General features: G+C 47.0%; 13 non-coding genes across 13 annotated transcripts; all 13 read left to right on the top strand.

Moving 5' to 3' along the window:
- Positions 1-1,090: 1,090 nt before the first annotated feature.
- Positions 1,091-1,281, top strand: LOC138654385 (U2 spliceosomal RNA). Its single transcript, XR_011316254.1, has one exon. It is a non-coding gene; the product is annotated as a U2 spliceosomal RNA (small nuclear RNA).
- A 1,213-nt stretch (positions 1,282-2,494) lies between these two features.
- On the top strand, positions 2,495-2,685 carry LOC138654384 (U2 spliceosomal RNA). Its single transcript, XR_011316253.1, has one exon. It is a non-coding gene; the product is annotated as a U2 spliceosomal RNA (small nuclear RNA).
- Positions 2,686-3,898: 1,213 nt separating this feature from the next.
- LOC138654397 (U2 spliceosomal RNA) lies at positions 3,899-4,090 on the top strand. The gene has a single exon (XR_011316265.1). It is a non-coding gene; the product is annotated as a U2 spliceosomal RNA (small nuclear RNA).
- Positions 4,091-5,303: 1,213 nt separating this feature from the next.
- LOC138654383 (U2 spliceosomal RNA) lies at positions 5,304-5,494 on the top strand. The gene has a single exon (XR_011316252.1). It is a non-coding gene; the product is annotated as a U2 spliceosomal RNA (small nuclear RNA).
- A 1,213-nt stretch (positions 5,495-6,707) lies between these two features.
- Positions 6,708-6,898, top strand: LOC138654382 (U2 spliceosomal RNA). The gene has a single exon (XR_011316251.1). It is a non-coding gene; the product is annotated as a U2 spliceosomal RNA (small nuclear RNA).
- Positions 6,899-8,111: 1,213 nt separating this feature from the next.
- On the top strand, positions 8,112-8,302 carry LOC138654381 (U2 spliceosomal RNA). The gene has a single exon (XR_011316250.1). It is a non-coding gene; the product is annotated as a U2 spliceosomal RNA (small nuclear RNA).
- Positions 8,303-9,515: 1,213 nt separating this feature from the next.
- LOC138654380 (U2 spliceosomal RNA) lies at positions 9,516-9,706 on the top strand. Its single transcript, XR_011316249.1, has one exon. It is a non-coding gene; the product is annotated as a U2 spliceosomal RNA (small nuclear RNA).
- Positions 9,707-10,919: 1,213 nt separating this feature from the next.
- LOC138654378 (U2 spliceosomal RNA) lies at positions 10,920-11,110 on the top strand. Its single transcript, XR_011316248.1, has one exon. It is a non-coding gene; the product is annotated as a U2 spliceosomal RNA (small nuclear RNA).
- Positions 11,111-12,323: 1,213 nt separating this feature from the next.
- LOC138654400 (U2 spliceosomal RNA) lies at positions 12,324-12,514 on the top strand. The gene has a single exon (XR_011316268.1). It is a non-coding gene; the product is annotated as a U2 spliceosomal RNA (small nuclear RNA).
- Positions 12,515-13,727: 1,213 nt separating this feature from the next.
- On the top strand, positions 13,728-13,918 carry LOC138654399 (U2 spliceosomal RNA). The gene has a single exon (XR_011316267.1). It is a non-coding gene; the product is annotated as a U2 spliceosomal RNA (small nuclear RNA).
- Positions 13,919-15,131: 1,213 nt separating this feature from the next.
- Positions 15,132-15,322, top strand: LOC138654398 (U2 spliceosomal RNA). Its single transcript, XR_011316266.1, has one exon. It is a non-coding gene; the product is annotated as a U2 spliceosomal RNA (small nuclear RNA).
- A 1,211-nt stretch (positions 15,323-16,533) lies between these two features.
- LOC138654389 (U2 spliceosomal RNA) lies at positions 16,534-16,724 on the top strand. The gene has a single exon (XR_011316258.1). It is a non-coding gene; the product is annotated as a U2 spliceosomal RNA (small nuclear RNA).
- A 1,213-nt stretch (positions 16,725-17,937) lies between these two features.
- LOC138654377 (U2 spliceosomal RNA) lies at positions 17,938-18,128 on the top strand. The gene has a single exon (XR_011316247.1). It is a non-coding gene; the product is annotated as a U2 spliceosomal RNA (small nuclear RNA).
- Positions 18,129-18,389: the final 261 nt, after the last annotated feature.

Raw genomic sequence — 18,389 nt, 5'->3', positions numbered from 1 at the left:
GCTCAGTTTCACTGGACCGTTTGCAACATTTCCTGTGCCTTGCTTTCACCTGTGCATGTTCAGCATTGGATTGCATCCAATATGCAATCAATCAATCAAGCAATCAAGCAATCTTTGCTGGTTGCAACAGGTGTGTTAAGATGTAGGCCCGAATGAGGCCTTTGTAACAGTGTTGCTAATATATTGTGCCATCTACAAAATTAGGCCCCTGCCTGCCTGCCTGCCTGCCTGCCTGCCTGCCTGCCTGCCTGCCTGCCTGCCTGCTGTCTGTCAGCATGAAGTGTTTAAATTGAAGTATCCTACGAGTAGTTCGGCCATACATACTACATTTGTGACCGCATGCACAAATTCCTTTGTAAAACATTGGCTCCCTCTTGTGGACCACTGACTTTTAATTATGTGGTGTATGATATGTATTTCAATAAAGAAGGAAAAATGGTGTCTGTGATGATCTTGAATGTGCTAGTCTTGTCTATTTTGTCTTGTACTGTGTGAGTAGTATTCTAATGCTTTTGACCAACTGGGTGCGCTGCTGCTGCCTGCCCGCCTGCAGTAGATAGAATCTATGCACGGAACCTTCACCTGCTGCTGCTGTCACAATGGGGCCTTCAGCCATTGACTCCGGAACTCTCACGTGTCACAATGGGCTCTGGACTTATCTAAGGCAGAGAAAAATGGCGCCGTCTTCAGTCTGCTGCTGGAACAGCAGCAGACCACATGGTAGGGGGATTGTCTTTTTTTTTTTTAAAGGGGCAATTTGCAGACTTGCACTAATAGTTGCACTCTGGAGCGCCAAAGGGATGGAGGGTGTGTTCAGATGGGCGGAGTTATGCAGATCAGGCGGCGTTATGCAGATTAGGCGGAGTTAGGCAGATTTTTTAAAAACGCGTTGGGCCCAAATTGAACACACCCCCACACACCCCCACACACCCCCCACACGCCCCCACACACACCAGAACTGCCATTTGAGAAGGCATCCAGAGTTTAGAAAAAAAATGTCTTCCCCTGGGCAATCATCTTTTGGGCTCTCTCCACAGTGAGTCCTGGTTGTGGGCCATGGGGCGTCTGGAGTGGCAAACCATTTCAGGCTATCGCTTCTCGGCCTTTTGGCTAAGATCAAGTGTAGTATCTGTTCTTATCAGTTTAATATCTGATACGTCCCCTATTTGGGGACCATATATTAAATGGATTTTTAGAACAGGGAGCTGGAAATGGAGCTTGCTCTGTCCACTCCACGCATTGACCCGTTATTGCAGTATCTCCGGGAACAGTGCACCCCTTCTCTGATCCGGTTTCCAAAAACAGATTGAATTGAAATCAGCCCAGCAAGTTGTCATTTAACACTTTCTGAGAATTCTTTTCAGGGTCAAAGAAGCACGTTTCAGGTGGCAAATGTAGCAATTTGCTCAGTTTCACTGGACCGTTTGCAACATTTCCTGTGCCTTGCTTTCACCTGTGCATGTTCAGCATTGGATTGCATCCAATATGCAATCAATCAATCAAGCAATCAAGCAATCTTTGCTGGTTGCAACAGGTGTGTTAAGATGTAGGCCCGAATGAGGCCTTTGTAACAGTGTTGCTAATATATTGTGCCATCTACAAAATTAGGCCCCTGCCTGCCTGCCTGCCTGCCTGCCTGCCTGCCTGCCTGCCTGCCTGCCTGCCTGCTGTCTGTCAGCATGAAGTGTTTAAATTGAAGTATCCTACGAGTAGTTCGGCCATACATACTACATTTGTGACCGCATGCACAAATTCCTTTGTAAAACATTGGCTCCCTCTTGTGGACCACTGACTTTTAATTATGTGGTGTATGATATGTATTTCAATAAAGAAGGAAAAATGGTGTCTGTGATGATCTTGAATGTGCTAGTCTTGTCTATTTTGTCTTGTACTGTGTGAGTAGTATTCTAATGCTTTTGACCAACTGGGTGCGCTGCTGCTGCCTGCCCGCCTGCAGTAGATAGAATCTATGCACGGAACCTTCACCTGCTGCTGCTGTCACAATGGGGCCTTCAGCCATTGACTCCGGAACTCTCACGTGTCACAATGGGCTCTGGACTTATCTAAGGCAGAGAAAAATGGCGCCGTCTTCAGTCTGCTGCTGGAACAGCAGCAGACCACATGGTAGGGGGATTGTCTTTTTTTTTTTTAAAGGGGCAATTTGCAGACTTGCACTAATAGTTGCACTCTGGAGCGCCAAAGGGATGGAGGGTGTGTTCAGATGGGCGGAGTTATGCAGATCAGGCGGCGTTATGCAGATTAGGCGGAGTTAGGCAGATTTTTTAAAAACGCGTTGGGCCCAAATTGAACACACCCCCACACACCCCCACACACCCCCCACACGCCCCCACACACACCAGAACTGCCATTTGAGAAGGCATCCAGAGTTTAGAAAAAAAATGTCTTCCCCTGGGCAATCATCTTTTGGGCTCTCTCCACAGTGAGTCCTGGTTGTGGGCCATGGGGCGTCTGGAGTGGCAAACCATTTCAGGCTATCGCTTCTCGGCCTTTTGGCTAAGATCAAGTGTAGTATCTGTTCTTATCAGTTTAATATCTGATACGTCCCCTATTTGGGGACCATATATTAAATGGATTTTTAGAACAGGGAGCTGGAAATGGAGCTTGCTCTGTCCACTCCACGCATTGACCCGTTATTGCAGTATCTCCGGGAACAGTGCACCCCTTCTCTGATCCGGTTTCCAAAAACAGATTGAATTGAAATCAGCCCAGCAAGTTGTCATTTAACACTTTCTGAGAATTCTTTTCAGGGTCAAAGAAGCACGTTTCAGGTGGCAAATGTAGCAATTTGCTCAGTTTCACTGGACCGTTTGCAACATTTCCTGTGCCTTGCTTTCACCTGTGCATGTTCAGCATTGGATTGCATCCAATATGCAATCAATCAATCAAGCAATCAAGCAATCTTTGCTGGTTGCAACAGGTGTGTTAAGATGTAGGCCCGAATGAGGCCTTTGTAACAGTGTTGCTAATATATTGTGCCATCTACAAAATTAGGCCCCTGCCTGCCTGCCTGCCTGCCTGCCTGCCTGCCTGCCTGCCTGCCTGCCTGCCTGCTGTCTGTCAGCATGAAGTGTTTAAATTGAAGTATCCTACGAGTAGTTCGGCCATACATACTACATTTGTGACCGCATGCACAAATTCCTTTGTAAAACATTGGCTCCCTCTTGTGGACCACTGACTTTTAATTATGTGGTGTATGATATGTATTTCAATAAAGAAGGAAAAATGGTGTCTGTGATGATCTTGAATGTGCTAGTCTTGTCTATTTTGTCTTGTACTGTGTGAGTAGTATTCTAATGCTTTTGACCAACTGGGTGCGCTGCTGCTGCCTGCCCGCCTGCAGTAGATAGAATCTATGCACGGAACCTTCACCTGCTGCTGCTGTCACAATGGGGCCTTCAGCCATTGACTCCGGAACTCTCACGTGTCACAATGGGCTCTGGACTTATCTAAGGCAGAGAAAAATGGCGCCGTCTTCAGTCTGCTGCTGGAACAGCAGCAGACCACATGGTAGGGGGATTGTCTTTTTTTTTTTTAAAGGGGCAATTTGCAGACTTGCACTAATAGTTGCACTCTGGAGCGCCAAAGGGATGGAGGGTGTGTTCAGATGGGCGGAGTTATGCAGATCAGGCGGCGTTATGCAGATTAGGCGGAGTTAGGCAGATTTTTTAAAAACGCGTTGGGCCCAAATTGAACACACCCCCACACACCCCCACACACCCCCCACACGCCCCCACACACACCAGAACTGCCATTTGAGAAGGCATCCAGAGTTTAGAAAAAAAATGTCTTCCCCTGGGCAATCATCTTTTGGGCTCTCTCCACAGTGAGTCCTGGTTGTGGGCCATGGGGCGTCTGGAGTGGCAAACCATTTCAGGCTATCGCTTCTCGGCCTTTTGGCTAAGATCAAGTGTAGTATCTGTTCTTATCAGTTTAATATCTGATACGTCCCCTATTTGGGGACCATATATTAAATGGATTTTTAGAACAGGGAGCTGGAAATGGAGCTTGCTCTGTCCACTCCACGCATTGACCCGTTATTGCAGTATCTCCTGGGAACAGTGCACCCCTTCTCTGATCCGGTTTCCAAAAACAGATTGAATTGAAATCAGCCCAGCAAGTTGTCATTTAACACTTTCTGAGAATTCTTTTCAGGGTCAAAGAAGCACGTTTCAGGTGGCAAATGTAGCAATTTGCTCAGTTTCACTGGACCGTTTGCAACATTTCCTGTGCCTTGCTTTCACCTGTGCATGTTCAGCATTGGATTGCATCCAATATGCAATCAATCAATCAAGCAATCAAGCAATCTTTGCTGGTTGCAACAGGTGTGTTAAGATGTAGGCCCGAATGAGGCCTTTGTAACAGTGTTGCTAATATATTGTGCCATCTACAAAATTAGGCCCCTGCCTGCCTGCCTGCCTGCCTGCCTGCCTGCCTGCCTGCCTGCCTGCCTGCCTGCTGTCTGTCAGCATGAAGTGTTTAAATTGAAGTATCCTACGAGTAGTTCGGCCATACATACTACATTTGTGACCGCATGCACAAATTCCTTTGTAAAACATTGGCTCCCTCTTGTGGACCACTGACTTTTAATTATGTGGTGTATGATATGTATTTCAATAAAGAAGGAAAAATGGTGTCTGTGATGATCTTGAATGTGCTAGTCTTGTCTATTTTGTCTTGTACTGTGTGAGTAGTATTCTAATGCTTTTGACCAACTGGGTGCGCTGCTGCTGCCTGCCCGCCTGCAGTAGATAGAATCTATGCACGGAACCTTCACCTGCTGCTGCTGTCACAATGGGGCCTTCAGCCATTGACTCCGGAACTCTCACGTGTCACAATGGGCTCTGGACTTATCTAAGGCAGAGAAAAATGGCGCCGTCTTCAGTCTGCTGCTGGAACAGCAGCAGACCACATGGTAGGGGGATTGTCTTTTTTTTTTTTAAAGGGGCAATTTGCAGACTTGCACTAATAGTTGCACTCTGGAGCGCCAAAGGGATGGAGGGTGTGTTCAGATGGGCGGAGTTATGCAGATCAGGCGGCGTTATGCAGATTAGGCGGAGTTAGGCAGATTTTTTAAAAACGCGTTGGGCCCAAATTGAACACACCCCCACACACCCCCACACACCCCCCACACGCCCCCACACACACCAGAACTGCCATTTGAGAAGGCATCCAGAGTTTAGAAAAAAAATGTCTTCCCCTGGGCAATCATCTTTTGGGCTCTCTCCACAGTGAGTCCTGGTTGTGGGCCATGGGGCGTCTGGAGTGGCAAACCATTTCAGGCTATCGCTTCTCGGCCTTTTGGCTAAGATCAAGTGTAGTATCTGTTCTTATCAGTTTAATATCTGATACGTCCCCTATTTGGGGACCATATATTAAATGGATTTTTAGAACAGGGAGCTGGAAATGGAGCTTGCTCTGTCCACTCCACGCATTGACCCGTTATTGCAGTATCTCCGGGAACAGTGCACCCCTTCTCTGATCCGGTTTCCAAAAACAGATTGAATTGAAATCAGCCCAGCAAGTTGTCATTTAACACTTTCTGAGAATTCTTTTCAGGGTCAAAGAAGCACGTTTCAGGTGGCAAATGTAGCAATTTGCTCAGTTTCACTGGACCGTTTGCAACATTTCCTGTGCCTTGCTTTCACCTGTGCATGTTCAGCATTGGATTGCATCCAATATGCAATCAATCAATCAAGCAATCAAGCAATCTTTGCTGGTTGCAACAGGTGTGTTAAGATGTAGGCCCGAATGAGGCCTTTGTAACAGTGTTGCTAATATATTGTGCCATCTACAAAATTAGGCCCCTGCCTGCCTGCCTGCCTGCCTGCCTGCCTGCCTGCCTGCCTGCCTGCCTGCCTGCTGTCTGTCAGCATGAAGTGTTTAAATTGAAGTATCCTACGAGTAGTTCGGCCATACATACTACATTTGTGACCGCATGCACAAATTCCTTTGTAAAACATTGGCTCCCTCTTGTGGACCACTGACTTTTAATTATGTGGTGTATGATATGTATTTCAATAAAGAAGGAAAAATGGTGTCTGTGATGATCTTGAATGTGCTAGTCTTGTCTATTTTGTCTTGTACTGTGTGAGTAGTATTCTAATGCTTTTGACCAACTGGGTGCGCTGCTGCTGCCTGCCCGCCTGCAGTAGATAGAATCTATGCACGGAACCTTCACCTGCTGCTGCTGTCACAATGGGGCCTTCAGCCATTGACTCCGGAACTCTCACGTGTCACAATGGGCTCTGGACTTATCTAAGGCAGAGAAAAATGGCGCCGTCTTCAGTCTGCTGCTGGAACAGCAGCAGACCACATGGTAGGGGGATTGTCTTTTTTTTTTTTAAAGGGGCAATTTGCAGACTTGCACTAATAGTTGCACTCTGGAGCGCCAAAGGGATGGAGGGTGTGTTCAGATGGGCGGAGTTATGCAGATCAGGCGGCGTTATGCAGATTAGGCGGAGTTAGGCAGATTTTTTAAAAACGCGTTGGGCCCAAATTGAACACACCCCCACACACCCCCACACACCCCCCACACGCCCCCACACACACCAGAACTGCCATTTGAGAAGGCATCCAGAGTTTAGAAAAAAAATGTCTTCCCCTGGGCAATCATCTTTTGGGCTCTCTCCACAGTGAGTCCTGGTTGTGGGCCATGGGGCGTCTGGAGTGGCAAACCATTTCAGGCTATCGCTTCTCGGCCTTTTGGCTAAGATCAAGTGTAGTATCTGTTCTTATCAGTTTAATATCTGATACGTCCCCTATTTGGGGACCATATATTAAATGGATTTTTAGAACAGGGAGCTGGAAATGGAGCTTGCTCTGTCCACTCCACGCATTGACCCGTTATTGCAGTATCTCCGGGAACAGTGCACCCCTTCTCTGATCCGGTTTCCAAAAACAGATTGAATTGAAATCAGCCCAGCAAGTTGTCATTTAACACTTTCTGAGAATTCTTTTCAGGGTCAAAGAAGCACGTTTCAGGTGGCAAATGTAGCAATTTGCTCAGTTTCACTGGACCGTTTGCAACATTTCCTGTGCCTTGCTTTCACCTGTGCATGTTCAGCATTGGATTGCATCCAATATGCAATCAATCAATCAAGCAATCAAGCAATCTTTGCTGGTTGCAACAGGTGTGTTAAGATGTAGGCCCGAATGAGGCCTTTGTAACAGTGTTGCTAATATATTGTGCCATCTACAAAATTAGGCCCCTGCCTGCCTGCCTGCCTGCCTGCCTGCCTGCCTGCCTGCCTGCCTGCCTGCCTGCTGTCTGTCAGCATGAAGTGTTTAAATTGAAGTATCCTACGAGTAGTTCGGCCATACATACTACATTTGTGACCGCATGCACAAATTCCTTTGTAAAACATTGGCTCCCTCTTGTGGACCACTGACTTTTAATTATGTGGTGTATGATATGTATTTCAATAAAGAAGGAAAAATGGTGTCTGTGATGATCTTGAATGTGCTAGTCTTGTCTATTTTGTCTTGTACTGTGTGAGTAGTATTCTAATGCTTTTGACCAACTGGGTGCGCTGCTGCTGCCTGCCCGCCTGCAGTAGATAGAATCTATGCACGGAACCTTCACCTGCTGCTGCTGTCACAATGGGGCCTTCAGCCATTGACTCCGGAACTCTCACGTGTCACAATGGGCTCTGGACTTATCTAAGGCAGAGAAAAATGGCGCCGTCTTCAGTCTGCTGCTGGAACAGCAGCAGACCACATGGTAGGGGGATTGTCTTTTTTTTTTTTAAAGGGGCAATTTGCAGACTTGCACTAATAGTTGCACTCTGGAGCGCCAAAGGGATGGAGGGTGTGTTCAGATGGGCGGAGTTATGCAGATCAGGCGGCGTTATGCAGATTAGGCGGAGTTAGGCAGATTTTTTAAAAACGCGTTGGGCCCAAATTGAACACACCCCCACACACCCCCACACACCCCCCACACGCCCCCACACACACCAGAACTGCCATTTGAGAAGGCATCCAGAGTTTAGAAAAAAAATGTCTTCCCCTGGGCAATCATCTTTTGGGCTCTCTCCACAGTGAGTCCTGGTTGTGGGCCATGGGGCGTCTGGAGTGGCAAACCATTTCAGGCTATCGCTTCTCGGCCTTTTGGCTAAGATCAAGTGTAGTATCTGTTCTTATCAGTTTAATATCTGATACGTCCCCTATTTGGGGACCATATATTAAATGGATTTTTAGAACAGGGAGCTGGAAATGGAGCTTGCTCTGTCCACTCCACGCATTGACCCGTTATTGCAGTATCTCCGGGAACAGTGCACCCCTTCTCTGATCCGGTTTCCAAAAACAGATTGAATTGAAATCAGCCCAGCAAGTTGTCATTTAACACTTTCTGAGAATTCTTTTCAGGGTCAAAGAAGCACGTTTCAGGTGGCAAATGTAGCAATTTGCTCAGTTTCACTGGACCGTTTGCAACATTTCCTGTGCCTTGCTTTCACCTGTGCATGTTCAGCATTGGATTGCATCCAATATGCAATCAATCAATCAAGCAATCAAGCAATCTTTGCTGGTTGCAACAGGTGTGTTAAGATGTAGGCCCGAATGAGGCCTTTGTAACAGTGTTGCTAATATATTGTGCCATCTACAAAATTAGGCCCCTGCCTGCCTGCCTGCCTGCCTGCCTGCCTGCCTGCCTGCCTGCCTGCCTGCCTGCTGTCTGTCAGCATGAAGTGTTTAAATTGAAGTATCCTACGAGTAGTTCGGCCATACATACTACATTTGTGACCGCATGCACAAATTCCTTTGTAAAACATTGGCTCCCTCTTGTGGACCACTGACTTTTAATTATGTGGTGTATGATATGTATTTCAATAAAGAAGGAAAAATGGTGTCTGTGATGATCTTGAATGTGCTAGTCTTGTCTATTTTGTCTTGTACTGTGTGAGTAGTATTCTAATGCTTTTGACCAACTGGGTGCGCTGCTGCTGCCTGCCCGCCTGCAGTAGATAGAATCTATGCACGGAACCTTCACCTGCTGCTGCTGTCACAATGGGGCCTTCAGCCATTGACTCCGGAACTCTCACGTGTCACAATGGGCTCTGGACTTATCTAAGGCAGAGAAAAATGGCGCCGTCTTCAGTCTGCTGCTGGAACAGCAGCAGACCACATGGTAGGGGGATTGTCTTTTTTTTTTTTAAAGGGGCAATTTGCAGACTTGCACTAATAGTTGCACTCTGGAGCGCCAAAGGGATGGAGGGTGTGTTCAGATGGGCGGAGTTATGCAGATCAGGCGGCGTTATGCAGATTAGGCGGAGTTAGGCAGATTTTTTAAAAACGCGTTGGGCCCAAATTGAACACACCCCCACACACCCCCACACACCCCCCACACGCCCCCACACACACCAGAACTGCCATTTGAGAAGGCATCCAGAGTTTAGAAAAAAAATGTCTTCCCCTGGGCAATCATCTTTTGGGCTCTCTCCACAGTGAGTCCTGGTTGTGGGCCATGGGGCGTCTGGAGTGGCAAACCATTTCAGGCTATCGCTTCTCGGCCTTTTGGCTAAGATCAAGTGTAGTATCTGTTCTTATCAGTTTAATATCTGATACGTCCCCTATTTGGGGACCATATATTAAATGGATTTTTAGAACAGGGAGCTGGAAATGGAGCTTGCTCTGTCCACTCCACGCATTGACCCGTTATTGCAGTATCTCCGGGAACAGTGCACCCCTTCTCTGATCCGGTTTCCAAAAACAGATTGAATTGAAATCAGCCCAGCAAGTTGTCATTTAACACTTTCTGAGAATTCTTTTCAGGGTCAAAGAAGCACGTTTCAGGTGGCAAATGTAGCAATTTGCTCAGTTTCACTGGACCGTTTGCAACATTTCCTGTGCCTTGCTTTCACCTGTGCATGTTCAGCATTGGATTGCATCCAATATGCAATCAATCAATCAAGCAATCAAGCAATCTTTGCTGGTTGCAACAGGTGTGTTAAGATGTAGGCCCGAATGAGGCCTTTGTAACAGTGTTGCTAATATATTGTGCCATCTACAAAATTAGGCCCCTGCCTGCCTGCCTGCCTGCCTGCCTGCCTGCCTGCCTGCCTGCCTGCCTGCCTGCTGTCTGTCAGCATGAAGTGTTTAAATTGAAGTATCCTACGAGTAGTTCGGCCATACATACTACATTTGTGACCGCATGCACAAATTCCTTTGTAAAACATTGGCTCCCTCTTGTGGACCACTGACTTTTAATTATGTGGTGTATGATATGTATTTCAATAAAGAAGGAAAAATGGTGTCTGTGATGATCTTGAATGTGCTAGTCTTGTCTATTTTGTCTTGTACTGTGTGAGTAGTATTCTAATGCTTTTGACCAACTGGGTGCGCTGCTGCTGCCTGCCCGCCTGCAGTAGATAGAATCTATGCACGGAACCTTCACCTGCTGCTGCTGTCACAATGGGGCCTTCAGCCATTGACTCCGGAACTCTCACGTGTCACAATGGGCTCTGGACTTATCTAAGGCAGAGAAAAATGGCGCCGTCTTCAGTCTGCTGCTGGAACAGCAGCAGACCACATGGTAGGGGGATTGTCTTTTTTTTTTTTAAAGGGGCAATTTGCAGACTTGCACTAATAGTTGCACTCTGGAGCGCCAAAGGGATGGAGGGTGTGTTCAGATGGGCGGAGTTATGCAGATCAGGCGGCGTTATGCAGATTAGGCGGAGTTAGGCAGATTTTTTAAAAACGCGTTGGGCCCAAATTGAACACACCCCCACACACCCCCACACACCCCCCACACGCCCCCACACACACCAGAACTGCCATTTGAGAAGGCATCCAGAGTTTAGAAAAAAAATGTCTTCCCCTGGGCAATCATCTTTTGGGCTCTCTCCACAGTGAGTCCTGGTTGTGGGCCATGGGGCGTCTGGAGTGGCAAACCATTTCAGGCTATCGCTTCTCGGCCTTTTGGCTAAGATCAAGTGTAGTATCTGTTCTTATCAGTTTAATATCTGATACGTCCCCTATTTGGGGACCATATATTAAATGGATTTTTAGAACAGGGAGCTGGAAATGGAGCTTGCTCTGTCCACTCCACGCATTGACCCGTTATTGCAGTATCTCCGGGAACAGTGCACCCCTTCTCTGATCCGGTTTCCAAAAACAGATTGAATTGAAATCAGCCCAGCAAGTTGTCATTTAACACTTTCTGAGAATTCTTTTCAGGGTCAAAGAAGCACGTTTCAGGTGGCAAATGTAGCAATTTGCTCAGTTTCACTGGACCGTTTGCAACATTTCCTGTGCCTTGCTTTCACCTGTGCATGTTCAGCATTGGATTGCATCCAATATGCAATCAATCAATCAAGCAATCAAGCAATCTTTGCTGGTTGCAACAGGTGTGTTAAGATGTAGGCCCGAATGAGGCCTTTGTAACAGTGTTGCTAATATATTGTGCCATCTACAAAATTAGGCCCCTGCCTGCCTGCCTGCCTGCCTGCCTGCCTGCCTGCCTGCCTGCCTGCCTGCCTGCTGTCTGTCAGCATGAAGTGTTTAAATTGAAGTATCCTACGAGTAGTTCGGCCATACATACTACATTTGTGACCGCATGCACAAATTCCTTTGTAAAACATTGGCTCCCTCTTGTGGACCACTGACTTTTAATTATGTGGTGTATGATATGTATTTCAATAAAGAAGGAAAAATGGTGTCTGTGATGATCTTGAATGTGCTAGTCTTGTCTATTTTGTCTTGTACTGTGTGAGTAGTATTCTAATGCTTTTGACCAACTGGGTGCGCTGCTGCTGCCTGCCCGCCTGCAGTAGATAGAATCTATGCACGGAACCTTCACCTGCTGCTGCTGTCACAATGGGGCCTTCAGCCATTGACTCCGGAACTCTCACGTGTCACAATGGGCTCTGGACTTATCTAAGGCAGAGAAAAATGGCGCCGTCTTCAGTCTGCTGCTGGAACAGCAGCAGACCACATGGTAGGGGGATTGTCTTTTTTTTTTTTAAAGGGGCAATTTGCAGACTTGCACTAATAGTTGCACTCTGGAGCGCCAAAGGGATGGAGGGTGTGTTCAGATGGGCGGAGTTATGCAGATCAGGCGGCGTTATGCAGATTAGGCGGAGTTAGGCAGATTTTTTAAAAACGCGTTGGGCCCAAATTGAACACACCCCCACACACCCCCACACACCCCCCACACGCCCCCACACACACCAGAACTGCCATTTGAGAAGGCATCCAGAGTTTAGAAAAAAAATGTCTTCCCCTGGGCAATCATCTTTTGGGCTCTCTCCACAGTGAGTCCTGGTTGTGGGCCATGGGGCGTCTGGAGTGGCAAACCATTTCAGGCTATCGCTTCTCGGCCTTTTGGCTAAGATCAAGTGTAGTATCTGTTCTTATCAGTTTAATATCTGATACGTCCCCTATTTGGGGACCATATATTAAATGGATTTTTAGAACAGGGAGCTGGAAATGGAGCTTGCTCTGTCCACTCCACGCATTGACCCGTTATTGCAGTATCTCCGGGAACAGTGCACCCCTTCTCTGATCCGGTTTCCAAAAACAGATTGAATTGAAATCAGCCCAGCAAGTTGTCATTTAACACTTTCTGAGAATTCTTTTCAGGGTCAAAGAAGCACGTTTCAGGTGGCAAATGTAGCAATTTGCTCAGTTTCACTGGACCGTTTGCAACATTTCCTGTGCCTTGCTTTCACCTGTGCATGTTCAGCATTGGATTGCATCCAATATGCAATCAATCAATCAAGCAATCAAGCAATCTTTGCTGGTTGCAACAGGTGTGTTAAGATGTAGGCCCGAATGAGGCCTTTGTAACAGTGTTGCTAATATATTGTGCCATCTACAAAATTAGGCCCCTGCCTGCCTGCCTGCCTGCCTGCCTGCCTGCCTGCCTGCCTGCCTGCCTGCCTGCTGTCTGTCAGCATGAAGTGTTTAAATTGAAGTATCCTACGAGTAGTTCGGCCATACATACTACATTTGTGACCGCATGCACAAATTCCTTTGTAAAACATTGGCTCCCTCTTGTGGACCACTGACTTTTAATTATGTGGTGTATGATATGTATTTCAATAAAGAAGGAAAAATGGTGTCTGTGATGATCTTGAATGTGCTAGTCTTGTCTATTTTGTCTTGTACTGTGTGAGTAGTATTCTAATGCTTTTGACCAACTGGGTGCGCTGCTGCTGCCTGCCCGCCTGCAGTAGATAGAATCTATGCACGGAACCTTCACCTGCTGCTGCTGTCACAATGGGGCCTTCAGCCATTGACTCCGGAACTCTCACGTGTCACAATGGGCTCTGGACTTATCTAAGGCAGAGAAAAATGGCGCCGTCTTCAGTCTGCTGCTGGAACAGCAGCAGACCACATGGTAGGGGGATTGTCTTTTTTTTTTTTAAAGGGGCAATTTGCAGACTTGCACTAATAGTTGCACTCTGGAGCGCCAAAGGGATGGAGGGTGTGTTCAGATGGGCGGAGTTATGCAGATCAGGCGGCGTTATGCAGATTAGGCGGAGTTAGGCAGATTTTTTAAAAACGCGTTGGGCCCAAATTGAACACACCCCCACACACCCCCACACACCCCCCACACGCCCCCACACACACCAGAACTGCCATTTGAGAAGGCATCCAGAGTTTAGAAAAAAAATGTCTTCCCCTGGGCAATCATCTTTTGGGCTCTCTCCACAGTGAGTCCTGGTTGTGGGCCATGGGGCGTCTGGAGTGGCAAACCATTTCAGGCTATCGCTTCTCGGCCTTTTGGCTAAGATCAAGTGTAGTATCTGTTCTTATCAGTTTAATATCTGATACGTCCCCTATTTGGGGACCATATATTAAATGGATTTTTAGAACAGGGAGCTGGAAATGGAGCTTGCTCTGTCCACTCCACGCATTGACCCGTTATTGCAGTATCTCCGGGAACAGTGCACCCCTTCTCTGATCCGGTTTCCAAAAACAGATTGAATTGAAATCAGCCCAGCAAGTTGTCATTTAACACTTTCTGAGAATTCTTTTCAGGGTCAAAGAAGCACGTTTCAGGTGGCAAATGTAGCAATTTGCTCAGTTTCACTGGACCGTTTGCAACATTTCCTGTGCCTTGCTTTCACCTGTGCATGTTCAGCATTGGATTGCATCCAATATGCAATCAATCAATCAAGCAATCAAGCAATCTTTGCTGGTTGCAACAGGTGTGTTAAGATGTAGGCCCGAATGAGGCCTTTGTAACAGTGTTGCTAATATATTGTGCCATCTACAAAATTAGGCCCCTGCCTGCCTGCCTGCCTGCCTGCCTGCCTGCCTGCCTGCCTGCCTGCCTGCCTGCTGTCTGTCAGCATGAAGTGTTTAAATTGAAGTATCCTACGAGTAGTTCGGCCATACATACTACATTTGTGACCGCATGCACAAATTCCTTTGTAAAACATTGGCTCCCTCTTGTGGACCACTGACTTTTAATTATGTGGTGTATGATATGTATTTCAATAAAGAAGGAAAAATGGTGTCTGTGATGATCTTGAATGTGCTAGTCTTGTCTATTTTGTCTTGTACTGTGTGAGTAGTATTCTAATGCTTTTGACCAACTGGGTGCGCTGCTGCTGCCTGCCCGCCTGCAGTAGATAGAATCTATGCACGGAACCTTCACCTGCTGCTGCTGTCACAATGGGGCCTTCAGCCATTGACTCCGGAACTCTCACGTGTCACAATGGGCTCTGGACTTATCTAAGGCAGAGAAAAATGGCGCCGTCTTCAGTCTGCTGCTGGAACAGCAGCAGACCACATGGTAGGGGGATTGTCTTTTTTTTTTTTAAAGGGGCAATTTGCAGACTTGCACTAATAGTTGCACTCTGGAGCGCCAAAGGGATGGAGGGTGTGTTCAGATGGGCGGAGTTATGCAGATCAGGCGGCGTTATGCAGATTAGGCGGAGTTAGGCAGATTTTTTAAAAACGCGTTGGGCCCAAATTGAACACACCCCCACACACCCCCACACACCCCCCACACGCCCCCACACACACCAGAACTGCCATTTGAGAAGGCATCCAGAGTTTAGAAAAAAAATGTCTTCCCCTGGGCAATCATCTTTTGGGCTCTCTCCACAGTGAGTCCTGGTTGTGGGCCATGGGGCGTCTGGAGTGGCAAACCATTTCAGGCTATCGCTTCTCGGCCTTTTGGCTAAGATCAAGTGTAGTATCTGTTCTTATCAGTTTAATATCTGATACGTCCCCTATTTGGGGACCATATATTAAATGGATTTTTAGAACAGGGAGCTGGAAATGGAGCTTGCTCTGTCCACTCCACGCATTGACCCGTTATTGCAGTATCTCCGGGAACAGTGCACCCCTTCTCTGATCCGGTTTCCAAAAACAGATTGAATTGAAATCAGCCCAGCAAGTTGTCATTTAACACTTTCTGAGAATTCTTTTCAGGGTCAAAGAAGCACGTTTCAGGTGGCAAATGTAGCAATTTGCTCAGTTTCACTGGACCGTTTGCAACATTTCCTGTGCCTTGCTTTCACCTGTGCATGTTCAGCATTGGATTGCATCCAATATGCAATCAATCAATCAAGCAATCAAGCAATCTTTGCTGGTTGCAACAGGTGTGTTAAGATGTAGGCCCGAATGAGGCCTTTGTAACAGTGTTGCTAATATATTGTGCCATCTACAAAATTAGGCCCTGCCTGCCTGCCTGCCTGCCTGCCTGCCTGCCTGCCTGCCTGCCTGCCTGCCTGCTGTCTGTCAGCATGAAGTGTTTAAATTGAAGTATCCTACGAGTAGTTCGGCCATACATACTACATTTGTGACCGCATGCACAAATTCCTTTGTAAAACATTGGCTCCCTCTTGTGGACCACTGACTTTTAATTATGTGGTGTATGATATGTATTTCAATAAAGAAGGAAAAATGGTGTCTGTGATGATCTTGAATGTGCTAGTCTTGTCTATTTTGTCTTGTACTGTGTGAGTAGTATTCTAATGCTTTTGACCAACTGGGTGCGCTGCTGCTGCCTGCCCGCCTGCAGTAGATAGAATCTATGCACGGAACCTTCACCTGCTGCTGCTGTCACAATGGGGCCTTCAGCCATTGACTCCGGAACTCTCACGTGTCACAATGGGCTCTGGACTTATCTAAGGCAGAGAAAAATGGCGCCGTCTTCAGTCTGCTGCTGGAACAGCAGCAGACCACATGGTAGGGGGATTGTCTTTTTTTTTTTTAAAGGGGCAATTTGCAGACTTGCACTAATAGTTGCACTCTGGAGCGCCAAAGGGATGGAGGGTGTGTTCAGATGGGCGGAGTTATGCAGATCAGGCGGCGTTATGCAGATTAGGCGGAGTTAGGCAGATTTTTTAAAAACGCGTTGGGCCCAAATTGAACACACCCCCACACACCCCACACACCCCCCACACGCCCCCACACACACCAGAACTGCCATTTGAGAAGGCATCCAGAGTTTAGAAAAAAAATGTCTTCCCCTGGGCAATCATCTTTTGGGCTCTCTCCACAGTGAGTCCTGGTTGTGGGCCATGGGGCGTCTGGAGTGGCAAACCATTTCAGGCTATCGCTTCTCGGCCTTTTGGCTAAGATCAAGTGTAGTATCTGTTCTTATCAGTTTAATATCTGATACGTCCCCTATTTGGGGACCATATATTAAATGGATTTTTAGAACAGGGAGCTGGAAATGGAGCTTGCTCTGTCCACTCCACGCATTGACCCGTTATTGCAGTATCTCCGGGAACAGTGCACCCCTTCTCTGATCCGGTTTCCAAAAACAGATTGAATTGAAATCAGCCCAGCAAGTTGTCATTTAACACTTTCTGAGAATTCTTTTCAGGGTCAAAGAAGCACGTTTCAGGTGGCAAATGTAGCAATTTGCTCAGTTTCACTGGACCGTTTGCAACATTTCCTGTGCCTTGCTTTCACCTGTGCATGTTCAGCATTGGATTGCATCCAATATGCAATCAATCAATCAAGCAATCAAGCAATCTTTGCTGGTTGCAACAGGTGTGTTAAGATGTAGGCCCGAATGAGGCCTTTGTAACAGTGTTGCTAATATATTGTGCCATCTACAAAATTAGGCCCCTGCCTGCCTGCCTGCCTGCCTGCCTGCCTGCCTGCCTGCCTGCCTGCCTGCCTGCTGTCTGTCAGCATGAAGTGTTTAAATTGAAGTATCCTACGAGTAGTTCGGCCATACATACTACATTTGTGACCGCATGCACAAATTCCTTTGTAAAACATTGGCTCCCTCTTGTGGACCACTGACTTTTAATTATGTGGTGTATGATATGTATTTCAATAAAGAAGGAAAAATGGTGTCTGTGATGATCTTGAATGTGCTAGTCTTGTCTATTTTGTCTTGTACTGTGTGAGTAGTATTCTAATGCTTTTGACCAACTGGGTGCGCTGCTGCTGCCTGCCCGCCTGCAGTAGATAGAATCTATGCACGGAACCTTCACCTGCTGCTGCTGTCACAATGGGGCCTTCAGCCATTGACTCCGGAACTCTCACGTGTCACAATGGGCTCTGGACTTATCTAAGGCAGAGAAAAATGGCGCCGTCTTCAGTCTGCTGCTGGAACAGCAGCAGACCACATGGTAGGGGGATTGTCTTTTTTTTTTTTAAAGGGGCAATTTGCAGACTTGCACTAATAGTTGCACTCTGGAGCGCCAAAGGGATGGAGGGTGTGTTCAGATGGGCGGAGTTATGCAGATCAGGCGGCGTTATGCAGATTAGGCGGAGTTAGGCAGATTTTTTAAAAACGCGTTGGGCCCAAATTGAACACACCCCCACACACCCCCACACACCCCCCACACGCCCCCACACACACCAGAACTGCCATTTGAGAAGGCATCCAGAGTTTAGAAAAAAAATGTCTTCCCCTGGGCAATCATCTTTTGGGCTCTCTCCACAGTGAGTCCTGGTTGTGGGCCATGGGGCGTCTGGAGTGGCAAACCATTTCAGGCTATCGCTTCTCGGCCTTTTGGCTAAGATCAAGTGTAGTATCTGTTCTTATCAGTTTAATATCTGATACGTCCCCTATTTGGGGACCATATATTAAATGGATTTTTAGAACAGGGAGCTGGAAATGGAGCTTGCTCTGTCCACTCCACGCATTGACCCGTTATTGCAGTATCTCCGGGAACAGTGCACCCCTTCTCTGATCCGGTTTCCAAAAACAGATTGAATTGAAATCAGCCCAGCAAGTTGTCATTTAACACTTTCTGAGAATTCTTTTCAGGGTCAAAGAAGCACGTTTCAGGTGGCAAATGTAGCAATTTGCTCAGTTTCACTGGACCGTTTGCAACATTTCCTGTGCCTTGCTTTCACCTGTGCATGTTCAGCATTGGATTGCATCCAATATGCAATCAATCAATCAAGCAATCAAGCAATCTTTGCTGGTTGCAACAGGTGTGTTA

This window comes from Ranitomeya imitator, unplaced genomic scaffold (genome assembly GCF_032444005.1).
Source record: "Ranitomeya imitator isolate aRanImi1 unplaced genomic scaffold, aRanImi1.pri SCAFFOLD_1595, whole genome shotgun sequence".
NCBI classification, from domain to species: Eukaryota; Metazoa; Chordata; class Amphibia; order Anura; family Dendrobatidae; genus Ranitomeya; species Ranitomeya imitator.
The sequence above is the reverse complement of the archived record's forward strand: the minus strand, read 5'-3'. Positions and strand labels throughout refer to the sequence as shown.